The sequence below is a fragment of the Plecotus auritus genome, assembly GCF_963455305.1.
Source record: "Plecotus auritus genome assembly, chromosome: 9".
NCBI classification, from domain to species: Eukaryota; Metazoa; Chordata; class Mammalia; order Chiroptera; family Vespertilionidae; genus Plecotus; species Plecotus auritus.
In genome coordinates, this window is record NC_137783.1 from 29,943,339 (window position 1) to 29,959,319 (window position 15,981).

At 39.6% G+C, this 15,981-nt stretch overlaps 1 protein-coding gene across 4 annotated transcripts in view; it reads right to left on the reverse strand.

Moving 5' to 3' along the window:
* Positions 1-14,006, reverse strand: part of A1CF (APOBEC1 complementation factor) — an 84,003-nt gene extending 69,997 nt beyond the window's left edge. For 2 of the 4 annotated variants that reach the window (XM_080640031.1, XM_080640030.1), the window contains exon 1: positions 13,909-14,006. The gene's annotated coding sequence lies outside the window, so the exon portion shown is untranslated. The remainder of the gene's footprint in view (positions 1-13,908) is intronic. The other 2 variants (XM_080640029.1, XM_080640028.1) reach the window with 2 other exon arrangements.
* Positions 14,007-15,981: the final 1,975 nt, after the last annotated feature.

The following is a 15,981-nucleotide window of genomic DNA, read 5'->3' on the forward strand; positions in this document are numbered from 1 at the left end:
AAAGTTACAAACATTTGTAATGGCAAATAAAGATAAAAAGAAGCTGAGGACTGGGAGAAAGTGATTGCTATTTACACAGATACAGAGAATTATTTGTAATATGCAAAGAGTACTTTAAAATAAAAAATAGAGACTCACAAATCAGTGAACAAAAGAGCAAAGAACATGAGCAGTAAATTCACACACAAAAAATATAGTTTGTAAATGTGTCATTTAAATATGTATGGTCATCATCTTCAGTGATTAGAAAAGGCAAATTAAAACAAAGATATTTTGATTTTTGTGTCTTTTGTGGCAAATTTTGAAAAGATTTCAAATAACAAGATGTAGCTAACATATACTGAACACTTGGTAATATAGGCTAGGTCCTTGTCTATGTACTTGCATGTACACACACAACACACATCTGGATTAAATCAGGGCATTATAAACATGCAGGTGGTGAAGAGCCATGTTCTCCCAACTTTTAAAAAAATTTTTAATTTTTATGATTCAATATCAGGAAGCACACACAATCTCATTTTAAAAGAAAGATATACACACTCTTGGGAAAGTTAAGCACATTCATCTGGCCCACAGATCATCATTCTTGCAAAATAATTCTGACAGCTAGAAGTCTCTGTTTTGAGGAATAAGTAATTTCAAATAGAATAAAAAATTATTATTTTAAAAGTCTGCTAAAAATATTGCAGCATTTATGGTCTAGTAGAAATGCCTCCAGATTTTTAGCATGGTCTCATTAAGTAAGTATTATAGAGGTACATTTTACCTGCCTCAGAAGACATTTTATCATTTATTTGCCTTTAAATGTCAACAAGTAGCCTTTAAATCCCTGGAATTTAGCTTGACACAGGAAATTATACAAGAAAAGACAGGAGAGAAGCATTAACCTATGCAGGTCTTGTCAAAATAGGACTTTGAGACTGAACTGAAAACATTGCTAAATTTTAGCAAGTAATATTCACTCTATTAAATCTCTCCTTCCTCTATTTTTATCATGCTCTGAGAAACAAGTTCACTGCAATCTGCTCAGAGTGTGTTCAGTTTGCGTGAATTCCTGTGACTTGCAATACCTTGCTAACCGTGCATGTGTTAGAGAGGGCTTTATCCTCAAAATATTGTACCCCTGTCAAAACATACTTCAAACTGGCACTAAAGGATTAAGAATAGTTTCAGTCAAAGCCAGCTGCCAACTGGAATGAGATGCAGGACCTATGGAGAAAGAACAGATTCCCTCCCTACCTGGCCTCCCATTATTATCTCCTGTACTTGGGCATCACCCTCCCCACCCCTAGAGAGATTCCGATTTAACTGGTTTGGAGTGGGGCCCAGGAAATGGTATGTTATCACCTCTGCAGGTGATAGATAGAATGCAGCTGAGTGCAGAACGGCTGAATGAAGCTCTAGCCTGTGCATGTTACATGTCAAGCAAAACAAAACAATGGAGAGTAATTGAATTTATTCTACCTGCCATCTATTGGATGGATCCATAAAATTTTTTAGAAAATTTTAGTAAATTTTAACAAAAGTCTATAAAAGGAAGGTAGATTATAGGAGAAAAGGGGGAATAATAAAATATATAAAAAATTTCTAATAATTGTTTAGTTTTTCATCATTTCTAATGAATAAATTTTTCCTAATTGCTAGTATTTAGAAATACCGACCTTGAAATAACAACAATAAAAAGGTTATACATCTTTCCTAGATTCTGGCTGAAGTGATTTGTTTTCAACTCAGTGTCCACGAGGACCAACCAATAAGATACTCATATTACTCCTGTAGGCATAAAACTATGACTTACCTTGGTTTTGTGTATGAAGGGGAAGCAGAAGCTGTGAGGTAGAGAAAGTATTTAGAGTAAAAAGTAAGGATAGCTTTTAGAAGAGGGAAGAACTGATACTTAGGTCAAGGTAACAGAGAAGTGTCTGAGCAAATCTATATCCCTACTGCTGAAGTCCTCACTGCCTATCCAAACAAACTCCAGTAGAGCTCCCCCTGAAGTCTGGATCTGGACCTTTTCCTGCTTCCCCTACATATGTATACTTGCTTGTTGCTCCTCTCACAGCCCTACCTCCATCCCTCACCCCCTCTTCCATTACTGGACTTAATCTGAGCTCAGCCAAGGTGCCAATGAAACCTCACTGCTTACTACCTGGGGGCACTGCCTCTCTGTTTTGCATACCATTGCTGTTCAGTCTCCCTAAAATGTCCCTTCTAATATTCTGCTCAGAAACCTTCATTGAGCTCATCACTAACTATAAAGAAAGAGTCCATTCCCTTAGTCTGACATTCAGTGCCTGCCATGATCTGGCCCTAACTCTGCTTTCCTGATTATCTCTCAGTGCAAGTCTAGAGCTGTTCTGTGCCTGAGCCCATCTGGTCTCCCAGACAGTCTTGGGTTCCCTTGTTCTTGTTTCCCATTTGTCCTGTAACTAGAGTTCCATTCTTCTTTCTATAATCTGCCTGGCTGAGAAAAATTCACGCATGCTCCATCAGGGTGTGTGTGGTTATGTGGATGTGTATGCATGGATGCTCAGGCATACATGAGTGGATATGAATGTGCACATATACACAGGGTGAATACACTCCTGGTGGCCAGTGTTGGCAGCATATCACACAAGACTTCCCTATGCACCCCTTTCTTTCTGTAACCCGCTCTGACACCACCACTCCTCTACAAATCCTTCAGCCTCTGCTCTCAACTTGGATAAGAATATCAGAAACTCTGAAACAGAAACTCTCATAAATGACCTGTTCTTGGTGACTTTGAAGATTGGGAGATGAATACTGACAGTTTTTTAATCCAAAAAGGGATTTTGGAAAATTTTAGTAGCAGATGGAAACCATGCATGTGTTAGGAAGTGTGTGATGGGGAGGAAATGGAAAGCCTTAAAATTAGAAAACATGAGGAGCTTTCTACTCCCTTAGAGTTATGCTGTAATGATTCATTTTATGTGTCAACTTGACTGGGCCACAGGGTGTCCAGACATTTGGCCAAACATTATTCTGACTGTCCATGAGGGAGATCAGGATGAGAGTAACATTTGAATTGATAGACGGAGTAAAGCAGATTGCCCTCCCGAATGTGGGTGGGCCTCATCCCATCAGTTGAAGAAACGATTAGAACAAACATGTTGAGTAAGAGGGAGCTCCACCTGCCCTGGGACATCACTCTTTTCTGGCCTTCAGACTTGAACTGAAATAGGGGCTCTTCTTGGGTCTTTTGTTGGCTTTCCTGAGTCTCCAGCTTGCTGACTGAAGAATTTTGCACTTCTCAGCCTCTATAATCAAATAAGCCAACTTCTTATAACAAATCTCTTTTGATAGATAGATAGATAGATAGATAGATAGATAGATAGACAGACAGATAGACAGACAGACAGACAGACAGATAGTTGCTGGATCTGGTTTGCACTGACCAGGCTACAGATGGCTGTTGTGTTATCTTCACTCAGTTATGATACCCAACTCTTCCCATTATGCCTGCCTTTCTTAAAGATACCTGGGAAAGAGAACTGTCAGAGCTTAGAAATTCTAGAATGGCATAGCCTCATGAGAGGAAAATTTCTTTGCATACATGTTTACTTATTTATGCAGGGTTGATTCTTGTATGTGCCCTACCCGGGGATTGAACCCACAACCTTGGCTTATAGGGATGACACTCTAACCAACTGAGCTACCCAGCCAGGGAATCTTTGTATATATATTTAATTCCTAAGTTGAAGTACAGATTTGAAAGTGGTAATCACAGCATGCAATTTAGATATCCTTCAGCTCCAATGCAGACGTTTGTGCAATAATCTTGAAACCAATCATTTATGTGACAGATTATAGAAACCTGATGTCTTGTATTTCAGTAATTCTTGGTCTCATGTTATTATGTCTCTCTTTTTTTCCTCATTGAGATTGTCCTTTGGAACTTATTTTCCTCATTGAGATTGTCCTTGGATATGGTTTACACTGATCCGTTTCAAAAAATTAAATTGAAAACTCCATTCTCACCAAGACTGCCAATCACTAATTAATAAACATATTTGATCATTGAATGAAGTTTTCTAAATTCAGTGATCTAAAGCTCTATATTGCAGTGACCCTGAAGCAATCTGAGACTTGCAGTGAAAGGCAGGCAGCCTTATTATGTTTCCTTTAAAAATGTCAGTTATATGCTACTGATCTTATGCTAATTTACATGCATTGGCATAAACTGCCTTACTAAATTCTTGCTCCTTATTTCCAGTCAGCCACTAAGTCCTGATGCTTTGCCCTTCTTCAAATTCCCACTGCCATTAATTGTGGTCTATGCAACTATCATTTAATACCTAGATTGTTATCTTTATTCAACCTCTAATCTTTTCTAATTCTAAGACCATATATATATATAACACTGGTTAATTTTTAAAATATTAATTTGATATTACTTTTCTACTAAGAGAATTTTAGTGACTCCATATTTCATAACTATCAAATGTCAACTTTCTATTTCATCCCCTACCAAAATTACCCAACTTTGTACCCTATATTAATTTTCAGTGTATACCTTATCTCTACAGACAGTTTGAAAGATGGTGAGGAGTTAAGAAAAGAAGGGAGAAGGAAGGGACTCTAGGAGACAGAGGAGGAAGTGAAAAGAGCTTGGATGGTTGACAAGTTGAGTATAATTAGAATGTTGAATGAAAGTTGGGAGGGGGGATCAGGAGGAAGTGACAACAGATATGGCTTGTTAGGTAGGCAAGAATTAAATTAGTATTGTCATGATAGAATATTCTTACTTTATTATGAAGTCACTGAAATCGGCATGGAAAAATGCTAATAGGACCTGGTGTACTTTAAAAAGATGACTCCATGACTTTTGTTAAGAGTAGTTTAGAAGCAGAAATCCTTGTTTAATGATAGTTGGGGGGAAAGAAGGGCAGAACTATGATTGTAATGATGAGGATGAAGAGAGATAGGGCCATAGCCTCCCCAAGGACATACACTCATCTTTTTAGCTCTAGCTTTTATTACTGAGCCTCGTGCTTAGTAGACACTTCATTTGTATTTGCTGAACAGAACGGAAATTTCATATAGCCTCTCTGACTACTACAGACATTTTTGGCCCTAATTTTCTAGTTTCACTGAATAATATTAAAATACACAATATTTTTCTCTGTGTTGTTCATTATTGATTCACAAGTAGTAAGGTATCCATAGGAAAACCATGGGATCGTGATTCAAACTGACATAGGCTCAAATGTTGGGGTTCCAACCCATAAGAACTTTGCAAACTTGGGTCAAGTTATATAATCATATCCCAGTTTTTTTCGTTTTGAAATTGGGGATAACAGAGTTGTTATAGTTATCCAAAAAGATAGAATCAGTGCACGGAGTCTGGTACATGGTACTCAATAATGTTTATCTTTTACCTCTCCCCTTTGTTTTCCATTTAGGTGGTTCTTTCATTTAACAAGTAGTATTGTCATCGGTTATATGCATAACACTGTTTGGTCTGAGAGTTGACAAATAAATAGGATCACTTTCTTGCCCTTCAGGAGCTCCTAATTTAGTATTGGAAATAAGATCAATTTTCTAGCAAAGTAAGCATCCTTGGAGAAGAGCATGGCCAGTTATTCTGGGACTGTGATGGCAGCTCGGGGGAACCCTTTGAAGGTTTCTTGATTTTAGGGACAAATGTACAATATATCTTTGTATCCAGCACAGCAGCTAGGACAATGTTGAACTTAAGCTGGGAGTCAATAAGTTAAATTTTAATAGGTAAATTAACATTATAATTCCAAGGGATCTTCTTGGTGCCCTTTCCTCTAATCACTTCCCTTGAAATGGACACTGACACCAGCCCCTTCTGATGCCCCATTTAGCTTCTCTCCACATAAGTCTCTCCTCAGAGGTCTGGTGCCATGCTTGTGCAGGGGACTGGTTTGGGGACAGGTGATATGACTTCATGCTATTCTTCAACTGTCTGCATCTTTATAAGTGGCTCTGAGTACTTGGATGGTTTTTGCTGAAACTAGCAAACTAGCAGAGCTGGAGAGATTTGCATCCTAATGTGAGGATTCTGATTTCTGTTCTGCTTCCCTTACAAATTACCCAGGTTCCTTTAAATCATTCTAGACCAACTTAATTAGGAGGCTCTGTCTGTGATAGAGAACATCTCTGCCTTGGAAAGACAGCAACACAGTCAAGGAGAAATTGTTCCAACTTTTCACCACAAGCCAATGGTGGAGATAGTGAATTTCTTAGCCACCTGACTTCCAGTCTAAAAAACACTTTCTACATGTTGACCTCAGAGCCTCTCTTTCTTCTGGTAAAGCATCATGTAATCATTACAGAAATAAGATGAGGATTATAGCTGCAATAGCTAAGGTTTATGCACACTTACTTACTCGGTGTTGTTGTAAGCACTTCATGTGTAACTTGTGATCTGATTCTCACAACTTTGATTTTACAGAAGGGAAAGCAGAGAAGTTAAATAATTTGATGAAGGTCACATAGCTAGGAAGTAGTGGAGCCAGGATTTCAGCCCAGCCATTCTGGGCCACAGCTTCCTGATTTAACATTGGAATGATCTCCCTCTTGGCCATACTAACACTATGAATCAGAGCTCTGGTTCATTGGGCTTTAGGAAATCCTTTGAAATCTTAAGATAGGAATAAGCATTATGGGAAATATTTGGCTTCATGGCTTATTTGAAAGGCAAGTAATAATAAGAGTTTCTAGACATTATAGGATTTTCCTCGTATCTTCAAATATCCTAAGGAGCCATACAGTGGCATTTTCTGGATGATTCCAATTTGTTAATGCACCTGTCTTAAGTAATTTACATAATGTGTCAGAGACATGGGAGAATTAATATCTGATAAGTGTGGCGCTCAAATGACGTTAGTAATAAATCAAAATTATTTAATAAGTTAAATAAATCCTTCCTCAAAGATCAGACAAATATCTACTATTCAAATACCTTATATTCTCGGGTTACCGATGACACTTCCACACCGGGCCACCTCTTCTCTACATCTCTCTTTGCCACCATCAAAACTTTACTTGTCCCATGTACCATTGCCACAAGGCTTTCCCAGGCTCTCCTGCTAAGTGACTTTGGGCTAAAGTGTTCCTGAGTACCCCTACCACTCATATCCGCATCCCCACTAATCAATGTATTGTAACAAGGAACTTCTGAAAACATACTCTTACTATCCTAAGTGAATAGCTCTACTGAGGCTGGCAGAGCTCCTATTTCAGAGCCTTTGGGTCTAAATTTAAAGCTCCAAATTAGGTCAGTTTAAATATGGGGCTCCCTCAGCATTCAGAGACCTAGCAGCCCATTTATTCTTTCCCTGGGGAGTAGGGTGTGTCCTGCAAGTGGGAGGTGCTGTGTCCTCCTCAGACACCAGCAGGATTTTGGTGTCGGGCTGCCAAGTCATTCATGGCAATTGCTGTGTATTTTCGGAGATGCCTTCGCTATGTTCACGGTGTCTGTGCCTATACATGCTTCCTCTGTGATCTGGACCTGGCAGGCTCTCAAAGTCACCAAACGGGTCTCCTTTAACCAAGTCTCTGTCTGTGTCTGTCTGTGAGTCTTGGCATAGCCAAAGGGTGGGACTCAGAGTGAAGGGACTATTCCTCTTAACCATGGAGGGCCTGTCCATGTTCCCCGGAACTGTGTAATGCAGCCTGAGTTAGAAATGCGGGTCAGCGGGAGGTGGTATGATGGAAAGGGCCTGCCTGAGGGTTGGAGTCCTGCACTAGAGCTCCCACCCTAACAAAAAGTCTCTTTCACCCTTGGGGGAGGCATTTAGCTTTTCTCTGTTAAATAAAGGACCTGAAAGTTTCTTTCTCGGTCTAAGACTCGGTGCTGCTCAGTGTTCCATTTATACCCTGTTTCCAGGGTGGTATGTGCCAGGCTGCTGGAGTTCACTCCTATTTCTCCCACTTATTAACTGTCACTTTAGAAAGCTTCTCCATGTCCCTAAGTCTTAACCTCTTTATTGGAAAATTGGTATAGCAATGGTCCTGTTCCATCGGTTTCCACAGGATTAAACAAGTTGATCTCTGTGCCGGGCACATGGCAGGAGCTACTCAAGGATGTAAGAGCTATTATTAACACCATTGTTATCATCATCGTAGGTGCCAATTTTAATTGGTTCAAAGTAGATGCCTGAGTTGTGAGTCACTGTTATAGATCTTCGAGAAAGGGGATTGCTGAGATAAGCATTTATATGTGCCAACAGTTCCCCCTTTGTGGTCTCAGGTTCTGATTTCTGACTTCAACTGCAAGTAACTGGAGACATTAAGTACATTTAATAAGCCAATCTGCTTTGTGCAGAAGGCCCCAGCTGAAAAGATAAGTCCTAAACACAATCCTAATAGAAGAGTTGGATAGAATACTAAAGGTGAGTTAACAGGAGCGAGCAGCAGTTGCCTTTATACACAATACATTGCCAGTCTCTTGGGAGATACTGTAGAATCCTCATTTCCTTCACTTCTTTATGTTAGATACAGCATCTGTACTGGCTTAAACCTTCTTAGGGTTGTTTTCTTCTGAGACCTGCATGGGACTGGTTTTCTGCTCGCCTTCCATGTGGATCCTTAGGACCTCTCTTCAGAGTTTCATCTAATCTCTTAATTTATTAACAAATTGGTTAATGTCTAGAACAGTAGTTGAAGGTTCCCTAAATAATTAGCACTTTGCTACATAAAAAGAGCTCGGCTAATGTACTCTAGCTGAGAACATCTTTCAGTTAACTAACTTAGTACAAGTGGAATGATGAATAAGGAATCAATTCCCTTGAAGAAATTAGGCATATTAAATTGACTATGAAAAACGTTGGCATTAAAAAAATCTAAACAAATTCTTCGGTGTAAAATACTTTGCAAACTAGAATATTCTATAGAAACAAGGTACTATTGTAGTTAATTCTGCGGTGTAAATCTGATGTTCTTTAAGCCAACTGGGCATCCCAAAACAGGGATCATTTTTGAACTGCTGGGGGAAGAGAAGACATTACCACATCACTGAAAGTGGTATTTTATGGAATTGTAAACCAATTTGTTCACTTAGTCATTTCATCTGGACAAATCATAAGGTACTAATTCTCTTCAGCTATATTATTGACTGGGCAGAACATTGTACATAACCTTGCAAACTAGAGGGAGCTATCTTAATCCTTATCATTACTTCCCTCTAGATATTATCAGGGACCAAACCCTATTGAAATAAGCAAAACCTGAAAAATGTTTTCCATCTGATCTTTAATACCTACATATATAAAATTACACACACATATTTGTATGAGGGGAAAAAAAAATCTTAGTTTATGTACCTTTAAAAAATTCACATTAGAGAGCTCAAGATACCAGCATATTTTAGTCAAGACAAGCATTTTTATGAAGAAAATATTTTAATTTTTGCTTTGGGTCAATCAAAAATACCGAACATAAAATTTTGTATTAAAAAGGCTATCTAGTTTTTAAATGCTGATAACCTAGTTGGGTTGGGTTTGATGGAATAAGACGATAAAGGAGCTTTCCTGATCCAATGAGCAGAAAACATTTCTTCATAGCGGCCTGGATTGGACCGCACTGGGCCAGGAGCAGATGGGCCTGTGACTGCGAATGCAGAGCGCCACTGCAGCCGTGAGCTCCTTTCCCAGATGCTTCCCGGGGGGCGTTCAGACGGGCAGAACTGCACTTGAGAGGAGCCTGGTTACTGTTTCCATGAGCGAGATAAAATGGTGTTTATCCTCTGTCAGTCAATATTGTCTTGTTTGAACTTATTGAGTCATTTAGAGGCGCATAAGGTAATGAAAACCATTGTGCAATAGTACCCAGTGCACTACCCAGCTTTTTGAGAGATGGCAATATTTTAAATGAGTTATTGAAACAGATTTTTAACACCAACTGACTGTGTGATGAAATGAACACGCACAGTGACAGGGTGACTCGCGGGTTTCAGTGTGAAGGGAATTGGGATTTTAACTAAGACTTTTCTTGAGCAACATTCTCTAAAGGATATTGTTCTCTTGTTTTGTTTAGAATAAAAAAAAGTATAGGTTGTTTCTTTCTCCTAATAAATGGAATAGAGTTAGTACTTGTGGCTAATCAAAGCTTCATTATTTATGTATCATAAAGATCAACTTTTAAATTTTTATTAGCAATGTTTTGACAAAGAGAAACTAATGGGTAGGTTCAGAAATTTTTAGGACATTTTCTGGAGGTTGTTACAAATAGAGGGATGGAAAGGGAAGAGAGTTTTGCTGAATTTCTTGTGTGCTAGGTACTGTGCTATCTGCTTTGCTATATCATCTCATTTAATTTTCACTAAATTCCATGGGGTGGATTTTACCTCTGTTTTATATGTGAGGAGTCTGGGATCCAGAGAAGTTTAATATTATGGCCAAGGCTGTAAACCTAGGCAGTTTTGGTACAGGCATCCCAACTCAGCTCTGTCAGGAAAACAGTCCAGTGTTTATGCCATAATTAATTTTGAACGTCTTGAAGATAGGTTTGGTCCCGTGTGATGGGAAGGCTAGACTGTAAGGTCCCTTTTTAATTGTGATGATTTCAACAGTGATGGTTTAATCAATTGTTGTTGTGAATGTTGGATATGGGCTATAAAAATAATTTGTTCTTTCTTAATCTGTGTTCTGAGGAATATCATTTCTGAGAGACGTTTATAGGTGTTCCTGGAGGATGTTCTGTTGTAAATTAAGCTTGGGAAACCAAACATTGCCTACTCTCCTAGATATTTACAATGAATGAACATATTTACACACAGTGTAAATGCCCAGTCATTGTGAATACAGTACAGTGGTTACTTGCTTAGGGCTCTGGAGTCAGACCATCTGGCTGGGGAGCCTGGCTCTGCCACTCCCGAACCGGGTGATGTCAAACCTGTTAGAGCCTCAATGTTCTCACTTGTAAAATCCTATCTAATAAAAGAGCAATATGCAAATTAACCATCACTCTGCTACACCCACAAGCCACACCCACCAGCCAATCAGGAGAGAGTATTCAAATTAACCCAACCAAGATGGCTGCGGCCAAGGAGTGAGCAGGAGGCTTGGGTTTCCCCAGTAATGGAGGAAGCCAAGCTTTCCGCACACCCTGGCCAGCCCAGGCCTCCACTCAAGGCTACAAAGTTTCAATTATAGAAGACAAATAAATCCCAACAAATATGGCAGCAGCCACGGAGCTGGAAAGAGCAGGAGGCTTGAGTTTCCCCTGGCAATGGAGGAAGCCAACCTTCCGGAGCCCTGGCCTGCCTTGGCCTTGCTCAAGGCTACAAAGTTTCAATTATAGAAGATACATAAATCCCAGATACCAGGGCCTTCACGTGGGTCGCCGGGGGCATGGCTGGCCTGCAAACCACCACAAGCTCCTTGCCCAGGCCACCCCACGCCCCAAGGGAACCCCCACCTGATCCGGGACACCCTTTAGGGCAAACCTGCTGGCCCCCACCCATGCACCAGGCCTCTATCCTATCTAATAAAAGAGTAATATGCAAATTGATCATCACTCCAACACACAAGATGGCTGCTCCCATGTGGTCAAAGATGGCTGCCCCCATGTGGACACAACGTGGCCGCCACAAGATGGCCAGCAGGGGAGGGCAGTTGGGAGGGACCAGGCCTGCAAGGGAGGGTAGTTGGGGGTGACCAAGCCTGTAGGGAAGGGCAGTTGGGGGAAACCCAGGCCTGCAGGGGAGGGCAGTTAGAAGTGACCAGGCTGGCAGGGGAGGGCAATTATGGGCAAATAGGCTGGCAGGGGAGCAGTTAGGCATCAATCAGGCTGTCAGGGGAGTGGTTAGGGGGTGATCAGGCTGGCAGGCAGAAATGGTTAGGGGCAATCAGGAAGGCAGGCAGGCAAACAGTTGGGAGCCAGCAGTCCTGGATTGTGAGAGGGGTCCCAGATTGGAGAGGGTGCAGGCTGGGCTGAGGGACACACACCCCTGTGCACAAATTCCATGCACTGGGCCTCTAGTATTATAATAGTATCCACCTTACATAGCTTTTCTAAGAGTAACATGGAAGACGTGCATGGAAAGTACTGAGAAATGCACTTGGCAATATGGTGCTTAATACATGCCTGTCATTATTATTCCTACTCAAAACACTCATGTAGGAACAAGACCTGGTGTAGCCACTGTTTTATCAACTTAGTTGACAATAGAGTCACTTTTTTTTTTTTTGGAGCCTCATTTATTAGTGTCCTTTGAATATAGTATAAGAAATGTATTTGAAATGACACCAAACCAATGTGGTATTGGCTGGAAATAATAATGGAATATTCAGTGTTTTTATATCCATTATGTCATTTTATATTTGCCTTTAACAACCAATTTTTTTTTCTTGCTGACTATTTCCCCCCTGCCCTTACACTTGATGAATAATAAATTGGAACAGTAAAATGTGAGAATTGTCTCAGATGGGCAGTATTAACATGATTCCAGAAAACATGGCTCTTTCCAATGAACCTGTAAGTCATTTGTCTCTTACTCTGTATTTGGCAGGGGAGGCCTCCGTGGTTTGACAAATAGGTGAGATCACTTTCATTTTCAGGCCTATGGTATGCATCTCAGCACATACGATAAAGAATGTTTCAGACCAGACCAATACATCTTTCCTCCTAAATTATAACTAGAGTTGAATTTGCTGATGTATGTTTTGCAAAACACTAATCCTGCACAAATAACATGTTCTTCATCTTCTTGGAGACACACAGCACACAACAGAAAAGTTCTGTAGTAGATAAAGTTGTTTAACTTGAAACCCATTCTCCTTGGAACTTCCTTTGGTAATCATGGAACAAAAGTATTTCAATCATTTTTTTTTTTTGGAGATTTCTGGTAGGAATGGGATAATACTGATAAGGGCCCTGATTGATTTATTTTTTAGATAAAATACCAGCATATTCTGGTTGTGAATCATCTTTTCTTTGGAGTGAACAAAAAGATCATGGGAAAATATATCCACAGCAGCACAGGTACCCCAACCACTCTGAGAGGAAAGGATCTAATAATCAGCCATCACAGGGCTGAGATTTAACACACTCAAAGCCGACCATTCTCACCCTGGCCGGTTTGGCTCAGTGGATAGAATGTTGGCCTGCAGACTGAAGGGTGCGGGTTTGATTCCAGTCAAGGGCACATGCCCAGGTTGTGGGCTTGATCCCCAGTGGGGGGTGTGCAAGAGGCAGCCGTTCGATGATTCTCTCTCATCATCGATGTTTCTATCTTTCTTTCCCTCTCCCTTCTTCTCTAAAATCAATAAAAATATACTTAAAAAAAAACAAACAAAAATATCCCGACCATTTTCTATGACTATTTGATTGTTTTTTGTTTTTTTTTTTGCTAAAATGAAAAGTGAAAGCATAAGGCATTCCTTTGGTTAGTACAATAATGGCATAGGAAATAGCAAGAATTCATCAAGGTGGTTTTGTTTGTTTGTTTGGGTGTACAGGATAAAGGAGAAAAAAGAGATAACCGAATATATGGACTTTAAGTATGATAGGAATTATGACCCATACAGAGAACTCAGAATTGGCCAGTGACATTAATACTATTTCTCTTTAGTCAGCCACAACTCTCTGCTGTCTGGTTATTGCTAAATAAACATTTCGGAAGCATTAGTCCCACTCTTGAACCCGGAGTGGTAAATCTACATTTTTTAGCCTCAGACAATGATTAAATTAAGGAGCAAAAGCTGGCCGCCATCTCATTTTGAGATGATATGATCACCCCAATATTTTCTTTTGTTTTCAGGTTGCTTCATAGTATACAAACAAACTAGAAAAATCCCTGAATTAGGCTCTGTAGTAGAAGAGGGTAAAAGCTGTTTTCACCGCGTTGCACTGATCCACACTGTACAATTTGACAGATTTGAAATAGAAAAAGCAAAAACACATGGACCATACCTGAGTGATTTCAGAGATCCCCGCCCGGAAAAGGTTTCCTTGATTATGGCGAATTCAACGTGTCACTCTGTTATGCTCTAATCATCATATCAAACTCCAAAGGTTCAGTGGCTTTGGGTTTGGTTTACAATTCTTGGGAGTTAAACTTTAACTCACCCTGTCTCTTGCATCCATGCAGCCCTTTGACCAGATAACTGGGTCACTACAGCTCAAACAGAATCTACAAAACTACTGCTGTCGTTTGTGTATAAAATGAAAATGAATTTTGTATTAAACACTTTGATATGAATAATATTTTGAAGCTGTCTCAGTGACATATATTTGAAAAGTAGAACTCATGGCAATTTGGCTACCTAAGCTTTTTTTCTTACATTAGTTCCCAGTTTTCTGCTTATGCCAAAATGATATTAAGATTAAGGGAATTTAGGAGAATGTTATTTTTCACACTTTTTATATCGCTGTATTACATGGAGTAAAGTGTGGATTTTCAGGTCAAGTATGTAGCTAAATGGTAGCTCACAAAACTAAAATACACAAAGCATTTACATAACCAAGCAAATAGGGTCAGATCAGGTTGGACAAGCATGCTTTTTATACAAGTTGCTCATTCAGATTTTAAGAGAATGAGCAACTGTGAAAGCATAATAATCAGTTACGTTCTGGATTATACAAGAGCCAAGGCCATTGTTGATAGCTTGAATCCCAGTAGTAACTGTTTCTTAAAGAATAGAGAAATGCTACGTTTAAAGATATAAAGTCTACATTCTACATTTGCTGGGAAGAGCTCTGGTGTACAACATATTAAAACCAAAACAGAATAGAAAATGTCAAGTGAATTGCATCTAGAAAGTGTATGAAGTGTTCATGAAACTTCTATTTCAGTTACCTGTATGTGTGTACTGGTTGTAAATTTTATTTATTGGGGAACATAATTTTATTTATTATTTAAAAAATATATTTTTATTGATTTCAGAGAGGAAGGGAGGAGAGAGAGAAACATCAGTGATGAGAGAGAATCATTGATTCTCTGTCTCCTGCATGTCATCCTCCACTAGGGGATGAGCCTGCAATCCGGGAGTGTGCCCTGACCTGGAATAGTACCCTGACCTCCTGTTTCATAGGTCGATGCTCAATCACTGAGCCACACCGGCCAGGCAGGGAACACAATTTGAAAAACTTACAAAATACTCTGTTAATCTTTAGGGATTTAGTGGTTGACAAGCCAGATATGGGGTATATGTATTAAGCAAATACTCCCCCAATGATTAACTTAGTTGTAACAAGTATTACAAAGAAGTACAGGAAGCTAAACAACATAAGATACATGGACCTAATCTACTATGAAACTGGGGGGTGGGGGTGACGGGGGGTGTTGATAAAAGTCTTCTAGAAAGTCAGTTATTTCAACTGAGGACTGAGGGATGTCAGGGATGGGAGGGTGGACAATCTAGTAGATGGAAGTAGCACATGTGGACGCCCTGAGTTTGAGTGAGTTTGGCACATTTAATTAACTGGCAGAGAAGTCAAGTTGTGAGGGGCAGAGGGGAAAGTGGTGGAGGCCCACACATAGTTTTCAGTGTTATCCTGGGGTAATAGGAAGTCACTATTTTAAGAAGGTGAGCCACATGATTTGCTTGTGTGTATTCTGGGTGTAGAGTTGAGAATAACTTGTCGTAAGATGACAATGCCTGTCCTCCTTTGTTTATTGAGTTATAATTGACATACAACATTCTATTAGTTACTTCTTTTTATAAAATCAAAATATGCTTAGGTTAGAATTATTTTTTTAATGTATGCATTTAAATCTATGAACCAGGAGGTAAGGGTTTGATTCCTGGTCAGGGCAAATGTTCCAGTTGCAGCTCAATCTCTAGTAGGGGGCATGCAGGAGGCAGCAAATCAATTATTCTCTGTCATCATTGATGTTTCTATCTCTCCATTTCCCTTCCTCTCTGAAATCAATAAAAATATAAAAAATAAAATCTATACTAATAATAAAGGGTAATATGCTAATTAGACTGGATAGACCGGACATCTTCCGGTCGTTCAGTCCTCCTTACGGACAAAGCCACA